Genomic DNA, 22,200 nt, shown 5'->3' with positions numbered 1-22,200 from the left:
CTCCTAACCTAAAAAAAAAAAAAAATGCATGGGGATAGCAATACGTTATTGTAGTGTAGGAGTTTATTTTTCTTTGTTGTATGTTGCCTCGCTTACGATCTGCTTAACTGTTTGTGAATTTGGCCGGTCCAAATAATACATGAATGGTTGAATTTCCATCTCACTGGGCAAACTGATGGTTATTCTCCTGCTATTATATGTTGATTATATTTTTGGATATTGCACATCTTATGCAAAATAGTAGCAGAGTGGGTGATGATGGTGATGATGGTGGTGGTGTGGTGGTGGTGATGGTGGAGTTGATGACAATAATGATGATAAATGTGTATGTGACATTACATCTGCCATTAATAGTTTTGTATAGTGTAAATTGTCCAAAGCTAATCCACTGTTGCTGAGCTGTCGCACATTATTATTTTGGAATCTCAGGCGTGTACAGGTGTTATTACTATTGCCCACAGGGGATACATCACACTATAAAATCAAAATACCTAATTATGTGTTAATACTGTATGATTATAATATACTTTTCCCACTTATCACTCACTGTCTCTCACATAAACCTAGACTCGCCCTCTGTCGTCGCCATTACCAAAAGACAGGTCTCACTCTCACTGTCATCACCATCACTTTCGCGAAGTCGTCAAGTCTGATATTCTTCTTGTTATGGCCTCTCTCTCTGTCTGTCTGTCTGTCTGTCTCTCTCTCTCTCTCTCTCTCTCTCTCTCTCTCTCGTACAAGTACCACTTCCTGTTTTCCTCCAGTAGACACCTAGGGACACAATCACCATGGGAATAAACCTTTTAAAAGTAGCAGAGGGCAAAAGATCACAGAATGAATGACAGAGTTGCACAACTGTTAAGACAGAAATTTAATGATGGTCTGTGAGGAAGAGAGACGAGGGAGAATCTATCGTGAGTCCTGGATAGAGCATCTGAAATGGTAGATGAAAACACAGTACAGCTCGGTTGGGTAGCGTAAAAAATTTCGATTCATGAATATACAAAATTAATAAGTAGCAGTGAATTAAGGAACCAGTAGATAGAAAAATACGGCCTAAATAGAAAAATACATACGAAGGAGCATTTACTGAGATTTAAGGGATACCAATTGTAAGGTTTTCCTCTGGGCTGAATAATTATGTAAATTTTAGTGTGTGGATTTATATATCACTGGCTGTGCGAATGTCCCTGTGGGGTTTATGTTTTTTTCTTCAGATATAAATGACTTATTTTTTTCTGAGCCCTTCCAGGTTTTGAACGGCGAGTGACTGGAATGTGGTCCATTTCATTAGGTATTCTTATGGGTGGTTTTTCTTGCTTTGTGTTTTAATTTTTCCTTTAGTAGATACTGACCTGTGCATAATGGTGGATGCTGAATGATGATGATGATGATGATGATGATGATGGTGACGAGAGAGAGAGAGAGAGAGAGAGAGAGAGAGAGAGAGAGAGAAAGAGAGGAATAAGCGACTAATGTTATCCACATTCAGGCTGATGCAAGCAATGTAACTATTAGAACATTTTTACTTCCTGTCTGGACTTTTGCTGTGTTCTGTTAATCGATACGCTTGTTAGCCACCATTTTTTCTGGTCTCTGCCTGTTTCATGTTTATTTGATTGCAGTCGTGTACATCTCAGAGCATACAAATACTGTATTGTCATAATCATAAAGGACTGTACAAAATGTTACAAAAGGGAAGAAATTACCAGAAAGGAAAATTATTACACTCACAGTGGTTCGACGTTTGTGTCCGAACAGGGCAATGAATGGGATAAAAATATAAAGTTGGGAATATTTAGGAATTCCTTTTAGCCTCATCCATCTGGGAATATCCTGAGTTATCCCACAAGCGAATACATGAAATAAACCCAGCTTGCCAAGTATTGTTTTACGCTTTCAATATTCTCTTAATCTCCGCCTCATCGTGAAGTAGGCTATGTCTAGTAAGAAGCAGAGGATAACGAAGGCGATGATAGTGTATTGCCAAAAAGATTATTCAAGGAACGAGGAGAAGAGAAAATGATTAAGAGGAGACAAGAGGATAATCAGCGAATGAAAAGAAGGTGATGAGAGGGTGAGACGAAGGGGTGAGATCAAGCCTAGGGTAATTAGTGGGAGAGGATGAGAAAGCTGAATGGAAAGAGCTAAATTACTTGTTGGGAAGGAGAACTCGAACAGGTGGCATTGATATAACGTTGAGGTGATGGATATGAGACGTTATTAATAAGAACATTGACAAAGGAACATTGGATACACTTTTGAAGAGACTGTCCTGTGGAAATTTAGTACCTAACTTATTGAACTGCATGTTATTCCAAGCTCAGGTTCTTACGGTAACAAGTAACTGGGATAGGAGAAGACGCTTCACATTGTAAAATTTAATTTCTTTGTATATTTCCCATAAGTAAAACTAAAAAGGAGGAATTAAGTATTTAGATGTGATTGTTGCTTGATTGCTACCTTCTGTTGCTGTACATTTTACTGGTTTAGCACTTTTGACTTATCTTAGCAATGAGTGGAATGAGAAGTAAGAGACAGTTTTGTGTAATATTCTATCTGTCTATCTATTGCCAGACGCCTCAATCCCGTTTGGGGTGGCCACAAACAAATCGCCTCCATGTCGTCCTGTCCCCCGCCATTTCACTGCCCTGCTCCCAACTCACCCCCCCCCCTCTCTCATATACCTCTCCACCCCATCCCTCCATCTCATCCTTGGCCTCCCCCTCCCTCTTCCCCCCTTCACCTCACTCACATACACTCTCTTCGTCAGTCTTTCACCCTCCATCCTCTCCACATGACCAAACCACCTCAGTGTGTTCCTCATAACGCTTCCTATCACATCCACATCCACACCACAACGCTCCTTTATATCCTCATTCGTCAGCCTGTCTCTCCATGTGACTCCACAGGCTCCTCTTAAATAATTCATTTCCACTGCCCTCACTCTTGACTTGTGTCCTTCCAACAACGTCCAAGCTTCACTTCCATACGTTAGAGTTGGTATCACAATACTTCCATGCTCACTTCCCTGTTTCTTATCACTGGTTTCAAAGAACCAGCAACCATTCTTCCCTGCTGTACCCTTTCAAGCACTTCACCCTCCAAACCTCCATCCTTACTCATCACACTACCCAAGTACTTAAGCGTACTCACATTTTCCAATTCCTCACCATCCAACCTCGCTGTTCATTCACTGACTTCACCTCTCTCAAAGACCATCACTTTACTCTTCCCTACATTCACCTTTAGATTCCGTTTCTTACACACTCTCCCAAACTCATCCACCAAGCCTTGCAGCTCCCCTTCGTCTTCACTCAACAACACAGTATCATCTGCAAACAACAGTGCAGGGAGTTTCCAAACACTATCCTCTCTCACCAGGGCCGCTCCAACATCCACTACCCTACCTTGTACCTCTTTTATTACCCCATCCATGTACAGATTGAACAACCATGGAGACATGACACATCCCTGTTTCAACCCAACTTTCAAAGAGAAAAATCCACACGCACTGCAGCCTTCGCACCATCGTACATACTCTTCACAGCATTCAACAACTTCCCATCTACTCCATATATTCTTAACACTTTCCACAATCCTTGTCTATCCACCCTGTCATATGCTTTCTCCAAATCCATGAAAGCCGCATACAACTTCTTTCCCTTCTCTAGAAGCTTTTCCACTAAAGATCTAACAATGAATATCTGATCTACACAACCTCTTCCCTTCCTAAAGCCTCCCTGTTCTTCTCCAACTAATTTCTCTGTTCTTTCTCTAACTCTGTCAATAAGTATCCTACCATACACTTTTCCTGTTATACTAAGAAGATAAATGCCCCTATGATTACCACACACTTCTTTTTCCCCTTTTCCTTTGTACAAGGGAATAATTATACCTGACTTCCAATCCTCCGGGACTCTACCTTCCTCCCAGGCCAATCTGCATATCTTCCACATCCATTCTACTACTATCTCTCCCCCCTGCTTCATTTCACCACAAACTCCATCAATTCCTGGGGCTTTTCCCAATTTAACTTTCTTCTTTGCTTCCACAACTTCTATCCTACTGATTTCTTCCTGTCTTCTCACCTCCCTCCTTCTCCCAGCCATTCCCCAGCCACTTATACTCGCATTACTTCCATCCTCTATGTTCAACAATTCCTTAAAGTGTTCTCTCCATCTGCTCACTTTTTCTCCCTTCTCCACTAGTAATCTACCATTTTTATCTTTCACTTCCCTGCAAACTTCACTTCCACCCTGTCTTACTCTTTTCACCTCTTTCCAGAACATTTTCTTACAGTCCCTCCACTTTACACTCAAATTCCTTCCAAATTCCTCATCCACTCTCTTCTTACTCTCTCTTACTAATCTTTTCACCTCTCTCTTTCTTTCTACATATAACTCTTTCTTCCGCCTCTCAACTTCTTCCAAGCCCCTATTTCTCATCCATTCATTGTATGCTTTCTTCTTTTGTGCCACAGCCTGTCTCACCTCTTCAGTCCACCACGCTGTTCCTTGCACCCCCCTCCGTCTTCTCTTCCTTCCACAAACCACATCACATGCTGCACATATTTCTTCTGTAAATATCCTACACACACCTTCCACGCCTCCCATCTGCTCCAATTCATATTTGCCCAATCGTTCCTCCACTTTTCTCTTATACTCTGCCTTTTTCTCATTCTGTTGTAACCTTCCACTCTCCTTGCAACTACTCCTTCCTCTCGTCTTTCCCTTCTTCTATTCCTCCATCTTTCTTGAATCCTAATTTTGGCCACCACCAAGTAGTGGTCAGAAAGTCCACTCCCCCAACCTCTATAAGCTCTTGCATCCATTACACATCTTCGTATCCTTTCATCCACACACACATAATCAATCATTGCCTTCCTTTTATTCAGTTCACCACCCACCCTTCTCATCACTTACCATGTATACCTGTGGATCATTTTATGCCTGAAGAGGGTACTGGCTATCACCAACCCCCTCCCAGCACAAATGTCCACTAACGCACTCCCATTCTCATCCATCTCAGAAGGCACACCCCACTCACCAACTATTCCATCCACCTTCACATTCCCAACTTTACCATTCATATCACCGATCAAAAACACTCTCTCATTCCTTCCAAACTTTTCCATGCACACTTCCACATTTGTCCAGAACTCTTCTCTCACTCTTCTAGCACGATCTTGCGTTGGCGCATACACACACACAATCGCCCACATTTGTATTTCAAATTTCAACTTTACCCACACAATCCTTGACCCAACTGATCCATACTGTCTTATGCTCTTCTTCCATCTTTTACTCACAACTATACATACTCCTTCCTTTGCCCTCTCATTCTTACCTACTCCTGCACATATTTCCCATCCATACTCCCATTCTCTCACACTTTCTCCTCACCATTTTGTTTCAGTTATTCCACATACATCCACTTTCGCACCCTCAAGCACCTGGACAATCTCTCTTTCTTTCACCTCATCATTCGCTCCTCTTACATTCCATGTACCCATTACCATGTCCTTTGTCCGGTCCTGGGTCGTCATCGTTTGGTCAGTCCTTGTCCGAGGCTCCTTGTTTGTTTTTTTAGTTAGTTGTTTTCCGGGGAGGGGCACTAACCCTCCTCCAACCCTTTTAGTCGCCTTTTACGACAAGCAGGGATACTGGGGGAGTATTCTTGAAAAAAAACCCTACCTCCAGGGGTAGGGACAGCTTTGTGTAATATTAAGCTTACTTTATCATGTCAGCCATAACTACCAGCATCTGATTTTATATAACCAGTCAAGATGGTTGTTACTGAAAGAAACGGTGGTGCTGGATCAGTGCTGTTATGTAAGAATGACCAGGCGGCTGACTTACTTTGGTGTGATTATCATGATTATTATTATTTTCTTTTGGGGGGGTGTTGTAAAAAAATCAGTACCGGGACTTTGTTCAGCCCGTGAGAAAGAGTTAATTACACCCAACTCTCCTTTAATAATTTTCAGAATATGTTTGTTGTTGAGTAACCTAGGTCTCTCTGCCCGAGCTGACCCATCAACCGCAGGCAAGCAACAGCCCCTGCAGGGTCGTCCCATGGAATATATATAAAAATTTGGAAAGTAATCTAAAGATTGTGCTCACTGGCAAGTATCTAATTATTATCACGGATTTATAATAATAATAATAATAATAATAATAATAATAATAATAATTATTATTATTATTATTATTATTATTATTATTATTGTTATTATTATTATTATTATTATTATTATTATTATTGTTATTATTATTATTATTATTATTATTATTATTATTATTATTATTAGTTATTATTATTATTATTATTATTATTATTATTGTTATTATTATTATTATTATTTTTATTATTATTATTATTATTATTAAATTCAGAGACAAGAATCACTGATTATTATTATTTTTTTTTCAGTTTGTTTTGGCATGAATTTCGTTTCGAACTTCCGCATGTAAATGACGCACAATATGTTCTGGCTGGAGTTGAACAGATTGGACGGGGCAGTAACTTAACAATGGAATGTTTTAAATTAATTTATTTATTTATTCACTTATTTTTAAAATTATTTTTGAATGGAGAGGGGGGCTGCATGGTCTTAGGGACCTCTATGCACTTTTTTGTGCATTAGTGTGTTGTTAGAATGTTGGACATATGGCAATATGATTGTGGTGAATGAGCAGCTAATCTCTCTCTCTCTCTCTCTCTCTCTCTCTCTCTCTCTCTCTCTCTCTCTCTCTCTCTCTCTCTCTCTCTCTCTCTCTCTCTCTCTCTCTCTCTCTAATCCTCTTATGAAGTTGTTTCGAGCGCATCGGCAGCAACAGCAGCAGTCAGAGCTCTTCAGTGAGGGATCCCTGTATGGTCCTTTCGATCAAGAACTGTGATGCTGACAATGAGGCGTATTCTTTGTTGAACTTCTGCTGTATCATTCTGTTTAGCATATTCCACCTTCATGTTCAGCTGTATGTTTATATGCCTCTGAAATAGAATTAGTTTCTATCAGTGCCATACCTTAGGTGAACAGAGGTGAATGGACAGATAAGTCGCTGAGGAAGAGGTGTTGTGAGATCTTCAACCCCAAATCGTGTATGGGCCATTAGCGGCATTAATAGGATATCGGACAAATATTGCTGCCTCACCCTGACCCTAATGCAAGGCTGCAAGAAGAGCCACAAGTATAGTTTTCATTTCATTTTATTTATATGATTTATTTACCGATGTATGTTGCACACAGAATGTTCAAGAATATATTAATGGTCCAGAAGCTGGTAAGAAAAGGCTCAAGAACGTCTCCTAAGAGTAGGCCAAAGATACTATGGTCCAGAAGCTGATAAGAAAAGGCTCAAGAGCGTCTCCTAAGAGTAGGCCAAAGAGACTACATCCATGGATATGAGGGTGACAGTCATCTATAAGTGCAACTTCTTTTATTTAGTATTCCATGGATTGGATACCATTTGTATTATTTTCCAGATTTTATTTAATCATTTTTTTATGTAAGAACAAACCCTTGAAAATTTATGCTCATGAAATGACATTAAAGAGTTTAACTAATAATTAACGAGTAAAATTTTTGTACTTTGGAAGGCTATACTAACACCACTGCATCTCGAATGTGGTACTGTAGGAATGGCTTTTAAGCATGTATATTAATTTTAAAAAGTAAAGTTGTTATAGAAAAGGTCATACATATGAATGTATTCAGAGGCGGCTGGATACGAGTAAGTGAAAAAGTAGCCTGAAAAAGAGTTGCACAGAGATAACCAACTGTGGATATGAGAATAGGAGTACGAGGCTGAGGTCTTGTAGGGCTGCAGCTCCCCTCCTCCCCAAAAGGACTAGGAAAATGTCTTTATCAGGTCAAGAACTGATTTTTCAGGGCAGATGTTTGTGGTGGTGCACTGGTGTCTTTAAAAGGATTTTGGTTAAAGCAATTACTATCCTCCCATTAAGAAGGTATACTCATTCATTTGTGGGGATACAATAATAATAATTGTTTTCGATTTGTTATAATATATGTTCATTATTCACTATCACTTTTCATGGGAATACAAATTTGAAGACAAGAAATTTAAGCATATAAATTGCTTACATATGAATTCTTTTACATATAATCATACTGTATATTAGTGTACTATACATATTTCATAGTAATAATTTGTTGGCAACATTTGTAGACTACATCAGGGCAACTTCCACTGTTTTCAGGGCAAGCTCTTTCTGCCCCCCAAGTGAAATGCCTTCCTGTACGGTTATGGACATGAGAAATTAAAGAATTCTGGCATACTACTCAAACCTATGGATGAGAGTGTGAGGGTGCTGGGTGCTCAATATACTGAGCACGACATGAGGACACTGGTTCCGAAGAAATGTGATCCCTGTAAGAACAAAGATTAAGACGATGGTTTGGGTAGAGGAAAAGAAAAATCAACAAAAAGAAGGGATTCATAAGACTAAGAATTTTTGTCTCCTCTCTGTTAATAACATTTATATATGGAAAGGCACAACACACATAAATAATGATCAGGGATTTTAATAGCCTGTGTGTGGGTACAGCTCTCGTTTGTGAGGGTGGAGGGGGCTCATAAAACACAGCTCTTCTAAAATGGGGTCAAAGGCTTTTCGTCTCATTAACTCCCTTCCTTTTCCTCTTCCCACAAACAGTTCTCTCTTCGCCGCAGAGTTGCATCTTTCTCCGTCTACGATTAGTATTTCAATGGTCACTGCTCTTTTGAACTGGGTATTTGCATCTCTCCTCCATTACAGTGTTCCACTTGTCGGTCAGCACACTGCCATCTCTTTCCTGTTCTGATGCAAGAGTTAACCGATGCTCGAAGTCTTTCATGTTTGCAATAGGTCAGGTCAAGAACTATCTCCGTCACTCTGTGTTTCCTTCAGTCTGTAACTCAAGCCTGTTTAGGTCAATGTGTCTAGGAATCTTGAAGTGAGGAGATAAAAATATTGAATCCCTTTTGTTAGCATTTCTCCTGGAAAGACGGGGTTGCAGGCTTCCAGCCTTTGGGACTTCGTCACTGTGTTAACACACACACACACACACACACACACACACACACACACACACACCTGGTCTAAATAGGACCCAGTTCAGAGCCAGGAAATGGGCAAGTTTTAAGCATACACCCAATCCTCCCAACGAACTCTAGCTTATAAAGGCTGATATGTTGCCATAAATAACGTTATTTTTCCTTGAAATGTAAACAAAGAAAAGACATACCGAAAACTACAACTAATTCTTTTCTGAGTTGCTGTTCAAAGCGGATGAGTTTATTATTAGAGAAATCCAGACACTTTGTTACACAGTGGTCAGTTAAACATATCCAGTACTGTGTTGTACCTTAGCTTCGTCACAACCCAGAGTATTGTTACCATGACTACAGTATATATAGAACCTACCACGCTTCACCCCAACCATACAGCGAAATATCGCAGGTTTGTTTCAATACTATAAACGAAAAAGTTTGTTGGATTCCATTATACCCCAGCAGCCAAACGAAGGCCCAGGGATAACCTGGCATTGCAGGCCTCACAGTTTGTGATATACACACTGCACATCATAGCTTCATTGTGTTTCAGGTTACATATTACACCATATCACGCCAGACAGTTTATTTTGTCACGATATTCTATATTTAGTGGAAAAGCGATACTCGTTTTTAATAATTTGTCCCGCTTGGCCGGGCTGGTGGTTGTAGATCGTTTGAAAGTACGGGAATTTGGAAAAAAAAAATAATGGATTCTATGACGGACAGTCTCACCAGGGGAAATAGTAATCACGTATCGATGTATTTTATTGCAATTTTTATAAACACAAACATCCGCTTTATGCTTAAGTATGTGCAACTGATGTATACAATATGTGTACATATATTGGTATAATTAATCACATTCCGTTGTGTGTGTGTGTGTGTGTGTGTGTGTGTGTGTGTGTGTGTGTGTGTGTGTGTGTGTGTGTGTGTGTGTGTGTGTTGACACTCTTTGAAAGCCGATACGTTTCCCCATAAGAAACAGAATAACAAAGAACAGTTAATTTTCACATTCATTATTATCACGCCATGAATTATGAAAATGAACTACAGTATGTCAGCCCATATCTTTTAATGAAATACTTCATTGCATTATACATAACCTAACACACCGAATCATGGCCTCGATAATTAATTTGTTATTGGATGTCCTTCATAGCACCTTCACAGCGATGGCGTCTACAGTTTTATTCTTGCAGGTGCCACGTAATTTTGTTCAGTTTAGGGTAAACCGTTCCTAGTGAATGGGTTGTAACAGACTTTTATTTAGTATTGGAAGTTATCTTTTTAAGAAAAGTATAGGATAAGTAACAACGATAATTAAAATATATTGTGTACAAGTATTTATAGCTATCAGTCAATCAATCTATCTGTCTATAAACAGACGCCTTAATCCTGTAAGGGGTAGCCACAAACAAATCGCCTCCATGCTGCCCTACCCCAGCCATTTCATTCCCCTCCCCTGAAGTTACACTGCCCTCTCCCATATATCTCATGTCACGGGGTTTTTTATCTTATCACGGTAATTTTAAAATAAATGGTTAAGTATTATTTAAATTGATAATAATATTCAATAATATTGAAGAGCAGAGACAATGATTGTCTTGCTACATCAAGCAACGATTACTTTACGCTGGCTTGTGCACGATTCTCTAAGAACGAGAATTTATAAACTTTCTCAACAGTACACAGCAGAGACTAATTACTCACAATTGCTGAATTACTGTACTGTTAGCCTCTGGAGAAAGTTACATCACCCCTGACAATAAATAACTAATACTAATAATAATAACATCAGGTTCTTGCTGATGCATTAACTCCTGGCACAACGGATTTTAAGTTAATACAACAAGACTGGTCTAAGTACCAATTATGAATAGTAAACGTTTATGCAAGCTAGGAGCTGTATAGAAAATAAGCTTAATTATGGAGAAATGAAACAAGATTTACTCTACATTAAGCTCAAGAAATAGAACTGTTAAATTTATTAATTACAAAAATAAATTTAACATTACATTTCAAATCAAATCAATGAGACGCACTCGCTCACTCACACAGAAGCTAAATACTTACGCCTAGGAAAAACACCTTAACTAAGCTCTTAAAACTACAAAATACACAAAAGAAATACCAGTCGATGAATGCTATGTATCACCACTAAGGTGGGAGGACTGGATTAACTGTCTAGTGGAGCTTGGGGTGCTAGCTGACCTCTCCACTTCTGAGCACAGAACCTTTCTCCGCCACAGCAAACACAAGACTGAATTCAAATCGTGGGAAAGAAAGGCGGAGCACTAAGCCGTATTTTCTAACGGTCGAGTGAACGAAACGCGCCCAAAACAATCGCTCATCGGAAGAGCTAATGTCTCACACAGAGACGATCACGTATGACAATGACAAACTGATTTGACAAAGCTTCCGTCCGAATGAGCGGTTAACTGAACGAAAAACAGTGAGTTTTCCACTAATAGTTCGTGGCTTCTCACAAAAAGGAAATGTCGCGAATTGATTCGTGACATTACGCCCCATGAAAATTAAATCTTTCTTCCTTCAGAAGAATGATTTCAATATACATATATATAAATCCTAACTCAGTCACACAAGATTCACACTGTGGTATGTGTGCTATCCTGCTACAGGAGAAAGTCGCAGTCGCCAGTGAGTGAAAAAACCTCGTATTTACGTTAATAGAAGCAAGCTTGAGGGAAAAACTCCGTGACGACGGTGAAAATCCTGTACTCAGGTCAAACTGAGCGAAAATTCGCTACATTTACACTGACAACTAATTGTTGTGTAGCGTGGTGTATGTAATACACGGTGTAGGTGTGACAGTTGTAGTGTAACTGTACCTACGTGTAAAATGACACAGTAAATAATATGGCGACGACGAAGGCAGAGGAGAAGAGGCGGCAGCGTGCGGCAGACGATCAACTGGTCCGCACAGCAAAACTGCTACACCCATTGCTGAACCTGCAAAAACCAATTGAGGTGGAGCATCAAAAGTGTCAATGAGACAAAATTCTTATTATGTTACAATTACTCTCTCTGGCTAGCAGTCAGTACATGCTATGAAAAGTACACTCGAGGTCGCCATTAATTTTAGCACACGATTATGGTCGGCAAGTTGAGAATCCCTGTGCAAACTCGGGTCTTCCATAGCCTCGAACCGCACACGGGTCCTCCACCTGTGCCCTAACCTACAGTACTTATATTAGTATTGGAGAGCTGAGAATCCTTGCAAACTTGGGTCTTCAATAGCCTCAAGTCGCCTCTGCGGAATTCTCACTTCCCCTTTAACCTACAGTACAATACTTATATTAGTACCAGGAAGCTGAGAATCCTTATGCAAACTTGGGTCTTCCATAGCCTCAAGTCGCCTCTGCAGAGTTCTCACTTCCCCCTTAACCTACAATACAATACTTATATTAGTATCAGGAAGCTGAGAATCCTCGTGCAAACTTGGGTCTTCCATAGCCTCAAGTCGCCACTGCGGAGTTCTCTCTCGAACTTCCCCCTTAACCTACAGTACTTCTATTAGTACCGGGAAGCTGAGAATCCTTGTGCAAACTTGGGTCTTCCATAGCCTCAAGTCGCCACTGCGGAGTTCTCTCTCGAACTTCCCCCTTAACCTACAGTACTTCTATTAGTACCGGGAAGCTGAGAATCCTTATGCAAACTTGGGTCTTCCATAGCCTCAAGTCGCCTCTCAACTTCCCCCTTAACCTACGGTACATAATATGTATGTAAAGGCCCTGGACATAATGTGTCCTGTGGGGCCAATGGGCGAGACGTCAGGTCTGCACCCACTTCACCACTACCCTGTCTCTCAACTGACTCAGAGATTACAGGTGTGGTTATAAATGGCACAGGAAGGGCATGTCCCTGAGTAGTGGCGATACTTTGGCACACACTGCAGGAACGGACAAAACTATCTATGTCCCGTCCATCCCTGGCCAGAAAAAGTCAGCTCGGATACGGCCCTGGGTCTTCCTTTTCCCCATGTGACCTCCTGAGGCTGAACAATGACCCCATTGTAACACTGCTAGGCGGTACTTGGCAGGAACGACAAACTGCAGTCGAACCTCGCCCTCGGGTGTTCGTGACTCACGGTAGAGCCGTCCTTGTTTACGAAGGAACTTGGCTCGACCTCCCCGTGAATACTTAATCACTCTACCCTTTTGTTTGTTCCGCACGGTAGCAAGTGTCGGGTCAGAATGTTGTTCTTGCACAACAAGTTGACTACACATCAGATCTTGCGGCGATTCAATGATCACTGGGGTGACACAGTCTGGAGCCTCAGTCATGGCTCGTGTTACCGCAGCAGCCGAAGTCTGAGTAGCGTCATCATCGGAGCAACTATCCTTGACTCCTTGAATATTGCCTACTATTAAGTCAAATAGAGGCTCTGGCATGACAACTGCAAGTGTCATACCAGTATAAAATGGAGATGCCACCTGGATACATGCCTCAGGGAACAATCTCACTGATCCATCAATAAGCTTTGCATGGATCTGTCGACCTGTATACTGCTCAGGCCGAACTAAACTCTGCTTAACAGAGCAACCTGAGGAACCATTGTCTCTCAGGACCTTCACAGGAATGCCTCCCACAAACCCTGGCTGTACAAGGAAGGTACTGTCACCTATGGTGGGGCCTGTGGAGGAAGCAGCTAGCCACTCATGAGGCTGCTGAATTGATGCGGCAAACATTGTGCCTTGAGGATTATGAGATGGAACATTGGCCATCTGTGGAGGGGGGTTCACTGTCACTGTGGGACTAGTGAACTGTGGGGAAGTACCCACACTGGTAGGGACGTGACCACCAGGCTGCTGCTGAGGAATGAAGGCTGCATTCGCTTCCTGCCTCTTTTGAGCTGGTGGTGAAAAAGTTTGTCCCGACGGTCGGTTGCGTGGCTGATACTGCTGCTGGTTAGGGTACTTGTTGTACCTCTTCCACTCAGGTTTCTGAGTGTTTTGCCCCTGGTCCTTCCACTGCGGTTTTGGACCTTGGCCATTATTCTGAGAATGGCCTTGGTGCTGGGATTCAGTCTGAGACGGCTTCCCAGACTTGGCAGTATCTTTTCTGCTCCAGGTGTTTTGCTTACGAGCTTGATACCCGTATGCAGTAAAGAATGCGTCAGCCTTCTCTACCATTTGGCTGGCATCTTTCACCTGGCAGATCTTAAGCTGTGCTATGAGCTCAGCAGGCCACGACCTCTCTAGCTGTGTACGCAGCATAAGGTCAATTATCCCCTCACGCGTGGAAGGAGTTTCATCTTTCTCCATCCACTCATTTAAGTAAGCTGTGAGACGATCAAGGAACTGAACAGCTGTCTCCTTGTCTTGGAGACGAGCTCGCATGAACTGAACTTTGGCGTCGTCTACTGTGAGACCATACGCCTTAATGAGTGCAGCTTTCATCATCTCATATGTGAGATTGTCTCCACGAATTCTGTGGAGAATATCGAGGGCGGGGCCCTCAAATAAACTAAGGAATTGGATCCGCTTAGCTGCCTCATCCAGTTGATATAAGTCTGCCATGTCCTCAAAACGAGCTATGTACGGCTCGATTCGCTCGCTTTCCTTGTATGAAGGAAGCTTGATGCGTGGGGTCGCTAGGACATGTGCAGGGAGAACGCTCGTGGAGCTTAGACCAACTGCACCAGACGTGTCTGAAGCCAAGGAATCTCGCTTGAGCTTCAGCACTTCAAGTTCATGTTCTCGTTCTTTGTCTCGTTGTTCACGCTCGTATTCGCTGTTCTCGCTCGTGTTGGCGCTGTTCCGCTCGTATTCGCTGTTTCTCACGCTGCTCTTGTTCATAAGCACGCTCTCTTTCACGTTCCTCACGCTGTTCTCGCTCGTATTCGCGCTGTTCTCGCTTCGCATTCGGCGCTGAATCCTACGCTCTTCACGAGCATCTTTCTCACGTTCTTGCTCGTAATTGAACCGTGAGAGAACGTAACTCTGTATTTTCTCTGGGTCTGTGAGACCAATATCTTTGGCTTCCTGTACATATACAGCTGTAGCCATGATGCTAGCTCAATTTACTAAGTAACCGAAATTGAGCACTGACTGCTCAGCGACGAATACTAATAAACACAAGTAAAGAATACAGACACAAGCTAGTGGTGACCAGTCTTATCTAGTTAACTGGCAAAGAATAAATCAAAAATGTAAATGACTGGGAAGACTCAATAATAAACACAATGGAGATGCAATGACTACCCAGGAGCGAATAAAATTGTCTGGCGTTACCAAAAATAAACTAGAGTTAAGTATTCTATTGATTAATAAAGCAAAATTCACTTGCTAAATTAAGGGTAAACACCAGTAAGCTTGTGTCTATAAACTTTAATGATAAATACCTAAATATGAATGAGTGAGCACTATCTCGTGAATAGCTTTAGAGCTAGGAGTTAATATCCTGGCGAGGTCGCCAATTGTCACGGGGTTTTTTATCTTATCACGGTAATTTTAAAATAAATGGTTAAGTATTATTTAAATTGATAATAATATTCAATAATATTGAAGAGCAGAGACAATGATTGTCTTGCTACATCAAGCAACGATTACTTTACGCTGGCTTGTGCACGATTCTCTAAGAACGAGAATTTATAAACTTTCTCAACAGTACACAGCAGAGACTAATTACTCACAATTGCTGAATTACTGTACTGTTAGCCTCTGGAGAAAGTTACATCACCCCTGACAATAAATAACTAATACTAATAATAATAACATCAGGTTCTTGCTGATGCATTAACTCCTGGCACAACGGATTTTAAGTTAATACAACAAGACTGGTCTAAGTACCAATTATGAATAGTAAACGTTTATGCAAGCTAGGAGCTGTATAGAAAATAAGCTTAATTATGGAGAAATGAAACAAGATTTACTCTACATTAAGCTCAAGAAATAGAACTGTTAAATTTATTAATTACAAAAATAAATTTAACATTACATTTCAAATCAAATCAATGAGACGCACTCACTCACTCACACAGAAGCTAAATACTTACGCCTAGGAAAAACACCTTAACTAAGCTCTTAAAACTACAAAATACACAAAAGAAATACCAGTCGATGAATGCTATGTATCACCACTAAGGTGGGAGGACTGGATTAACTGTCTAGTGGAGCTTGGGGTGCTAGCTGACCTCTCCACTTCTGAGCACAGAACCTTTCTCCGCCACAGCAAACACAAGACTGAATTCAAATCGTGGGAAAGAAAGGCGGAGCACTAAGCCGTATTTTCTAACGGTCGAGTGAACGAAACGCGCCCAAAACAATCGCTCATCGGAAGAGCTAATGTCTCACACAGAGACGATCACGTATGACAATGACAAACTGATTTGACAAAGCTTCCGTCCGAATGAGCGGTTAACTGAACGAAAAACAGTGAGTTTTCCACTAATAGTTCGTGGCTTCTCACAAAAAGGAAATGTCGCGAATTGATTCGTGACATCTCAATTCCATTCCTCCATCTCATCATCGGTATCCCCCTCCCTGTCCCCTCCGCCACTATATCTATCTATCTATCTATCTATCTATCTATCTATCTATCTATCTATCTATCTATCTATCTATATATATATATATATATATATATATATATATATATATATATATATATGTGTGTGTGTGTGTGTGTAATTCACAGTGTCGGTCGGGATCACTTGATGGTCGTGATCGTCAGCTTTTACCCTCCCGCAAGGGAGCTGAGAGCTCATATAGTCCAATCTAAGGGCAAGGCTGTGACTTTCACACACGCACACACCCTTCCCCTTCCTCAAGGGGGACAGTAACCACCCACTTCGTCAGTGAAACTTTTCGCAACCTGAGCGAGGCGTGAACTTCCGTCTACCAGATGGCAAGCGAGAACGTTACCACTGAGCCAGCGTGTGTGTGTGTGTGTGTGTGTGTGTGTGTGTGTGTGTGTGTGTGTGTGTAAGAAGGACGGGAACCAATGAGTGGTCGTATTACTGATTATATATCCTTATAAAGGTGCTGGAAGGAATGAAAAAAGTGTTTAGATGTCGTTTGCTTGGAATGGATGTAAAGAGAAGGCTGTTTGAGGGTGTTGTGGTACCGACTGCGTTATATGGGACTGAAACATGGAATATGGGTGTAGCAGAGAGGAAAAGTTTGAATGTAATGAGATGAGGTGTCTGAGGAGTATGTGTGGAGTGACGCGTATGGATCGAGTGCGGAATGATGAAGTGCGAAGGAGAACTGCAGTTGTTCGGGAGATGGCTGGTAGAGTTGAGCAGAGGGTGTTGCGATGGTTTGGATATATGGAGAGAATGGGTAAGGAGCGATTGGTGAAAAAGATAACTAGATCTGATGTGAGAGGTGTAAGGCTGAGAGGAAGACCACGAATAGGATGGATGGACAGTGTGAAGAGAGCGCTGGATGCGAGAGGGATGACTGTTAGGCAAGGAAGAGTGGCTGTGCGTGACAGAAATAAATGGAGAGAAATTGTGAATGAATAAGTGATGACGCAGCCCTGAGGGGATATTCTCCCGCATTTGGTCTGATCAGCTATTTCAGGTCAGGTGCAGGTAAGGGGATGAGTCTGTTATGATGTGGCAGGGGTAAACCAGCTCTGCCGTCGGGCCCTGCTGCGGATGTCACTGATTGCATTGCGCAGTTGACCCTTGTGCGGTGTGGTGCTGTGAGGATCTGTCCGTTCTCCCCTTTGGGGCTAAGATGCGAATGAATGTGTTTGAATGGATGAGTAAATGGGGAGTGTGTCGTCCTGTCTCGGCTATCTCCCTCTCCTTGGGGGAAGCAGCCTAGGTATATAGAGAGATAGAGATAAAGGTGTGGTAATTTTGTCTCCAGGGACACATAATCCTTCCATTGTCTCTCATTTACGGCCTTGTTTTGGCCAGGACATTGCCTCTTATGGCCATTACCACCTCCACACCCGCACCATTATTTCCCACATGATGCCCAGATCCCCGCCTCTGCCACAACACTGCCCTATCTGCCTGTGTTGCCGCCATCACTAACCCTAACACAACAGGCATAACCACCAACAAGAAATAATGAGACAAGAAAAGAAAGATGCCTAATAAAGTTAGAAAAGGAAAGAAAATGGAAGGGAGCGAAAGAGAACTGAAACTGAGATAAACCTGGAGTGGTGGGGGAGGGGGAGGGGAGTGTAAGGTTAAGAATTTGAGAACCGGTATATAGAAACAGGAAAAGAGAAAGGCATAGAGACGAAAGGATATGTCCAGTAAGTGAATTGGAGAAATGAGCGTAGTGGCAGAATGGAGAATGAAAATATATTTTTGTGTGAAAAATAAGGAAGAAGAAAAAGAAAAAGAAAAAGAGGTGAGAGGAGGAGGAGTAGGAGGAAGGAAGGAACAAAACTGAAATGAGTACAGCATAATAAAGAGTAAAAAAGGAAGTGAACAATGACTAAAGAATAGAGATGAGAAGGAAACAAAGCGTATGGGTAGAAATACTAACACAAACGGGTAGTAATGAAGAGGGGTGACGTAAGCAGACCATAACAGGCCATAGGTAGCACGTGGCCAAGGGTGGAATGGGTTCATTACGATAGGATTTATGTGTAGGCTCACCAATATGGCACTGGTAGACACCCTTCTGACTCACATTATTATTATTTAGTAGGAGTAGTAGTAGTAAAAGTACTGTTCCCATCGCTTTTTCCTACTTTTTTTTTTCTGTAGGTTGCAGGCGCGTGAAGTCTATGTGTGGGTGAATTATGAAAAGGATGTGAGGCTGAGAGTGTCTGTGAGTGTATTCAGATGGGTGGAAATTTAACGAGGACGTGACAAGCCTATTTGAACGAGGAAGTGGAGTGGAGGGGAAGAATATGGTGGATGACTGGGCTAAGGGTACCTGGACGGAGGTGATGGCAGTATGACAATGCTTTGCTGGGGAGAGGAAGGCTGTGACATGGAGGAAGGTAATGGCAGTATGTGAAAGCTGTGTGATGAAGAAAGGTGGTGGCAGTTTGAGAAAAGTTTGCAGGAATGAGGAAGACTGTGTGAAGGAGATGGAAGGAGGCAATAGAAATGTGACAAAGCTTTGGAAAAGAATGAAAATCTGTGTGAGGCGTTTGTAGTGTGAGAAAAGATTGCAGGAGAGAGGAAGGCTGTGTGATGGCGTTTGAGGGAGACGATGGCAGTGAGAGAATGGTCTGCAAGAGAGACAAAGGCTGTGTGGTGGAATCAGAGGGAGGCGATGGCAGTGTTGGAATGATTTGCAGGAGAGTGGAAGGCTGTGTGATGGAGTTTGAGGGAGGCGATGGCAGTGTGGGAATGGTTTACAGAAGGGAGGAATGCTGTTTGGTGGATATCAGGGCTGGATGAGGATACAATACAGTGAAAAGGGCTTTTAAATAAGGTGGCTTAGCACTTTCAGTGCGATTTTTATTTATTGCTTGTTATTTACGTGGGTGCTTGAGTGCGTGGGTGCGCGCGTGCGTGCGTGCGTGCGTGCGTGCATGCATGCATGCCTGCGTGCGCTCGCTCGCACACTAGCCGAACGCATACTTCTAATCCTTGAAGGTTTCATGACCATATTCCGAAAATCACTACTAATGTGGTCTACAGTGGCACCAAAAATTATTAGCTTTTTATGCGACAAAAGACAACACAATTTTGCACACCTTTCTTAACGATATTTTTGTGTCTCATATTACAGTGATTCCGTAGCAGTGATGTAATTATCTTCCCTTGCAGTAAGCTATGGCTGAATTCAGGATCTTGTGCAGTTATTACTACATGAGAGATGTTGTATATACTAATTGTTTTCTTACTCCTTCAGGATACTGGAGCTGAATAAATCTGAGCATGTTAGGCACTGATCTGCACTATACTATTAAATCTCCTGAAATCCTTTTATTTTTCTGTCAAATTTCATCGAAAACATCATTTAGTATTAATTTATTTCATAAGCTCCTTATTACTGAACTTTTGAATGTCCTTCTTATATCGCTAAGTGTCACTACCCATATAGTTACGAACTATCAACTATGTGTGCTGTATGACAAAATTTATTTTAGTCGGTGGGAGAATCATTCAGGAACGATTGTATGAAAAAAATTAGGAATATTTTCAAGACAAAACAGAATAAGTCACAGCGAGACTTTTCATCTCAGGTGGTATGTTTACTGCAAAAGAAAAGTGCCACTGCAACTTAGTGCTGGTAGTTTGCACTTGTTTCATATTGCAAGGCTTCCTCAAGCTGTTGCCTCTCCCTCCTTAGCGCTAAAAGTATTAAGTGGACTAGAGTTCAGGCAACAACGTACTTAAGTCCGTCACTTCGCTCTCTTCTCTCATCAACATTTACGAGCCTTTGGCGTCTCTCAAGTAGTGGGAAGGAGAGGCTGGAGGAGGATCAACTGGGGTAACGGAAGCGGCAGCATTATGAACAGTTAGCCACACAACGTAAAATACGAAGTACCGGTAAGTCGTTAGTATAGTACGAGGAGACAGTATCGGTGACATGCATGAAGAAACAAAACGTAAAACCATATAAAGTAGGTTAAAGGCACTTGGAGGTAGCATACCTCCGCCAAAGCCTATGCCAGAAAACTAAGATCACCAAAGTTTATTAAACTATTGCTTGGCCATTGACCCACGTATCCACAAAATTTCACTGAAAATCATCAATAACTTTTTGAGAGCTTGTGGACAAACAAACAAACAAACAGGGGTGAATTCATAACCTCCTATAATTTCTTTGATGGATATAAAATTTTGATAAATATGTATGGCAGACAAAGGAAGGTGACATTGAGCATAAAAATGATTACTCAGACTTTATTTACCAGACTCTTTGATCCCTTTTCCCTTATCAGTCAATATCCCCAGGTAGTGTATGAGGCAGTCTGCAACACAGGCTTTGACCTGTGGGTTCACAAAATCCCTACATCACCAAAAGGAATGAGGATATTCCAGACTTTGTTCTCAACTCATTTCCATTCTTGACATGAAGATGTGTCTTGAGGGTGATCAGTAGTCTGTTTCAACGAAACTCAGATAATGAGACTTTTCTCTGATCCAGCCTTGTATCCAACTCCTGCCTTTCTAACAGCAGTCATTTCACAGTCCTTTTGGCCTTCACCACCCTTACCACAACATCTGTTTGTCTATATGTTTGTCTGTCTTTGTCAGTCTTTCTTACTCTCTTCTCAAGTGACTCTCTCATCCTCTGCAATAATCTGCAGTTCGTAAAGTAACGTGATTATATTGAAATATACGTCACGGGACTGAAGGAATTGAAAAAAAAAAAAGAGGGATTTCTCCCCTGTCATGAACAATAGCCAAAAAAAAAAAAAGCCACGTTCGTCATAATTATATGCTGTGACTTTAATAATATTGTGACGGACGATGGTATTTAACATGCGAATACATTGTTTTCTGATATCAGATCTAATTCAAACTTTTAAACCCAGCAGTGTAGCTCTTAAGCTGACCTATAACAGAAATCCAAGAACATATTGGCTGCCGCAGTGTTTTGTTGATTGAGGAAGGGCCCGCATCCGATGAAAGGGAACTGAAGAGGCCGGAGCAGAAGTTTGTGAAAGAAATACTGTCGGGACGAACTGGCTCAAGATGAACAAATGACGTATAAGAGAAAATTGTCAGAAAAAGGGGAGCAAAGAAACTTGTTCGTCTCCTTATCTCTCTCAGGTTTTCTATTCATTCTGACAGTTTTTGCCCCCATCCTTTTATTACTTAATGTTCTCTACATTCTTATGCTTTATGTTACAATTAGCTGTTCCGTTTCTGCCATTTGCTTTCCTTTTGGTATGTCAGTCACATTTTTTACTTGCCTTTATTTCATTTATTCCCATGGTTCTCCAGTCTAGTATTTTATCGGTCTCAAATTCTTCCAGATCGTCCTATAATTCTTCCCCGACTTGTCTTCCACACACACACACACACACACACACACACACACACACACACACATCTGGTACTGGAGGACCCTACTGTCACCTCCATAGACCCACCGAGGCGGTAAATGGAACTAGAGAAGGAAATATATTATTGCGTCCTTCTGTTTTCTTCCCTCTCCACAATATTGTTATTTTGACACTTCACGTTGGATGTGTGTGTGTGTATGTGTGTGTGTGTGTGTGGGTGTGTGTGTGTGTG

This window comes from Coenobita brevimanus, chromosome 90, assembly GCF_032717465.1.
Source record: "Coenobita brevimanus isolate Jiangsu-jjx chromosome 90, ASM3271746v2, whole genome shotgun sequence".
Classification (NCBI taxonomy): Eukaryota; Metazoa; Arthropoda; class Malacostraca; order Decapoda; family Coenobitidae; genus Coenobita; species Coenobita brevimanus.
Note: the sequence above shows the minus strand (reverse complement) of the source record.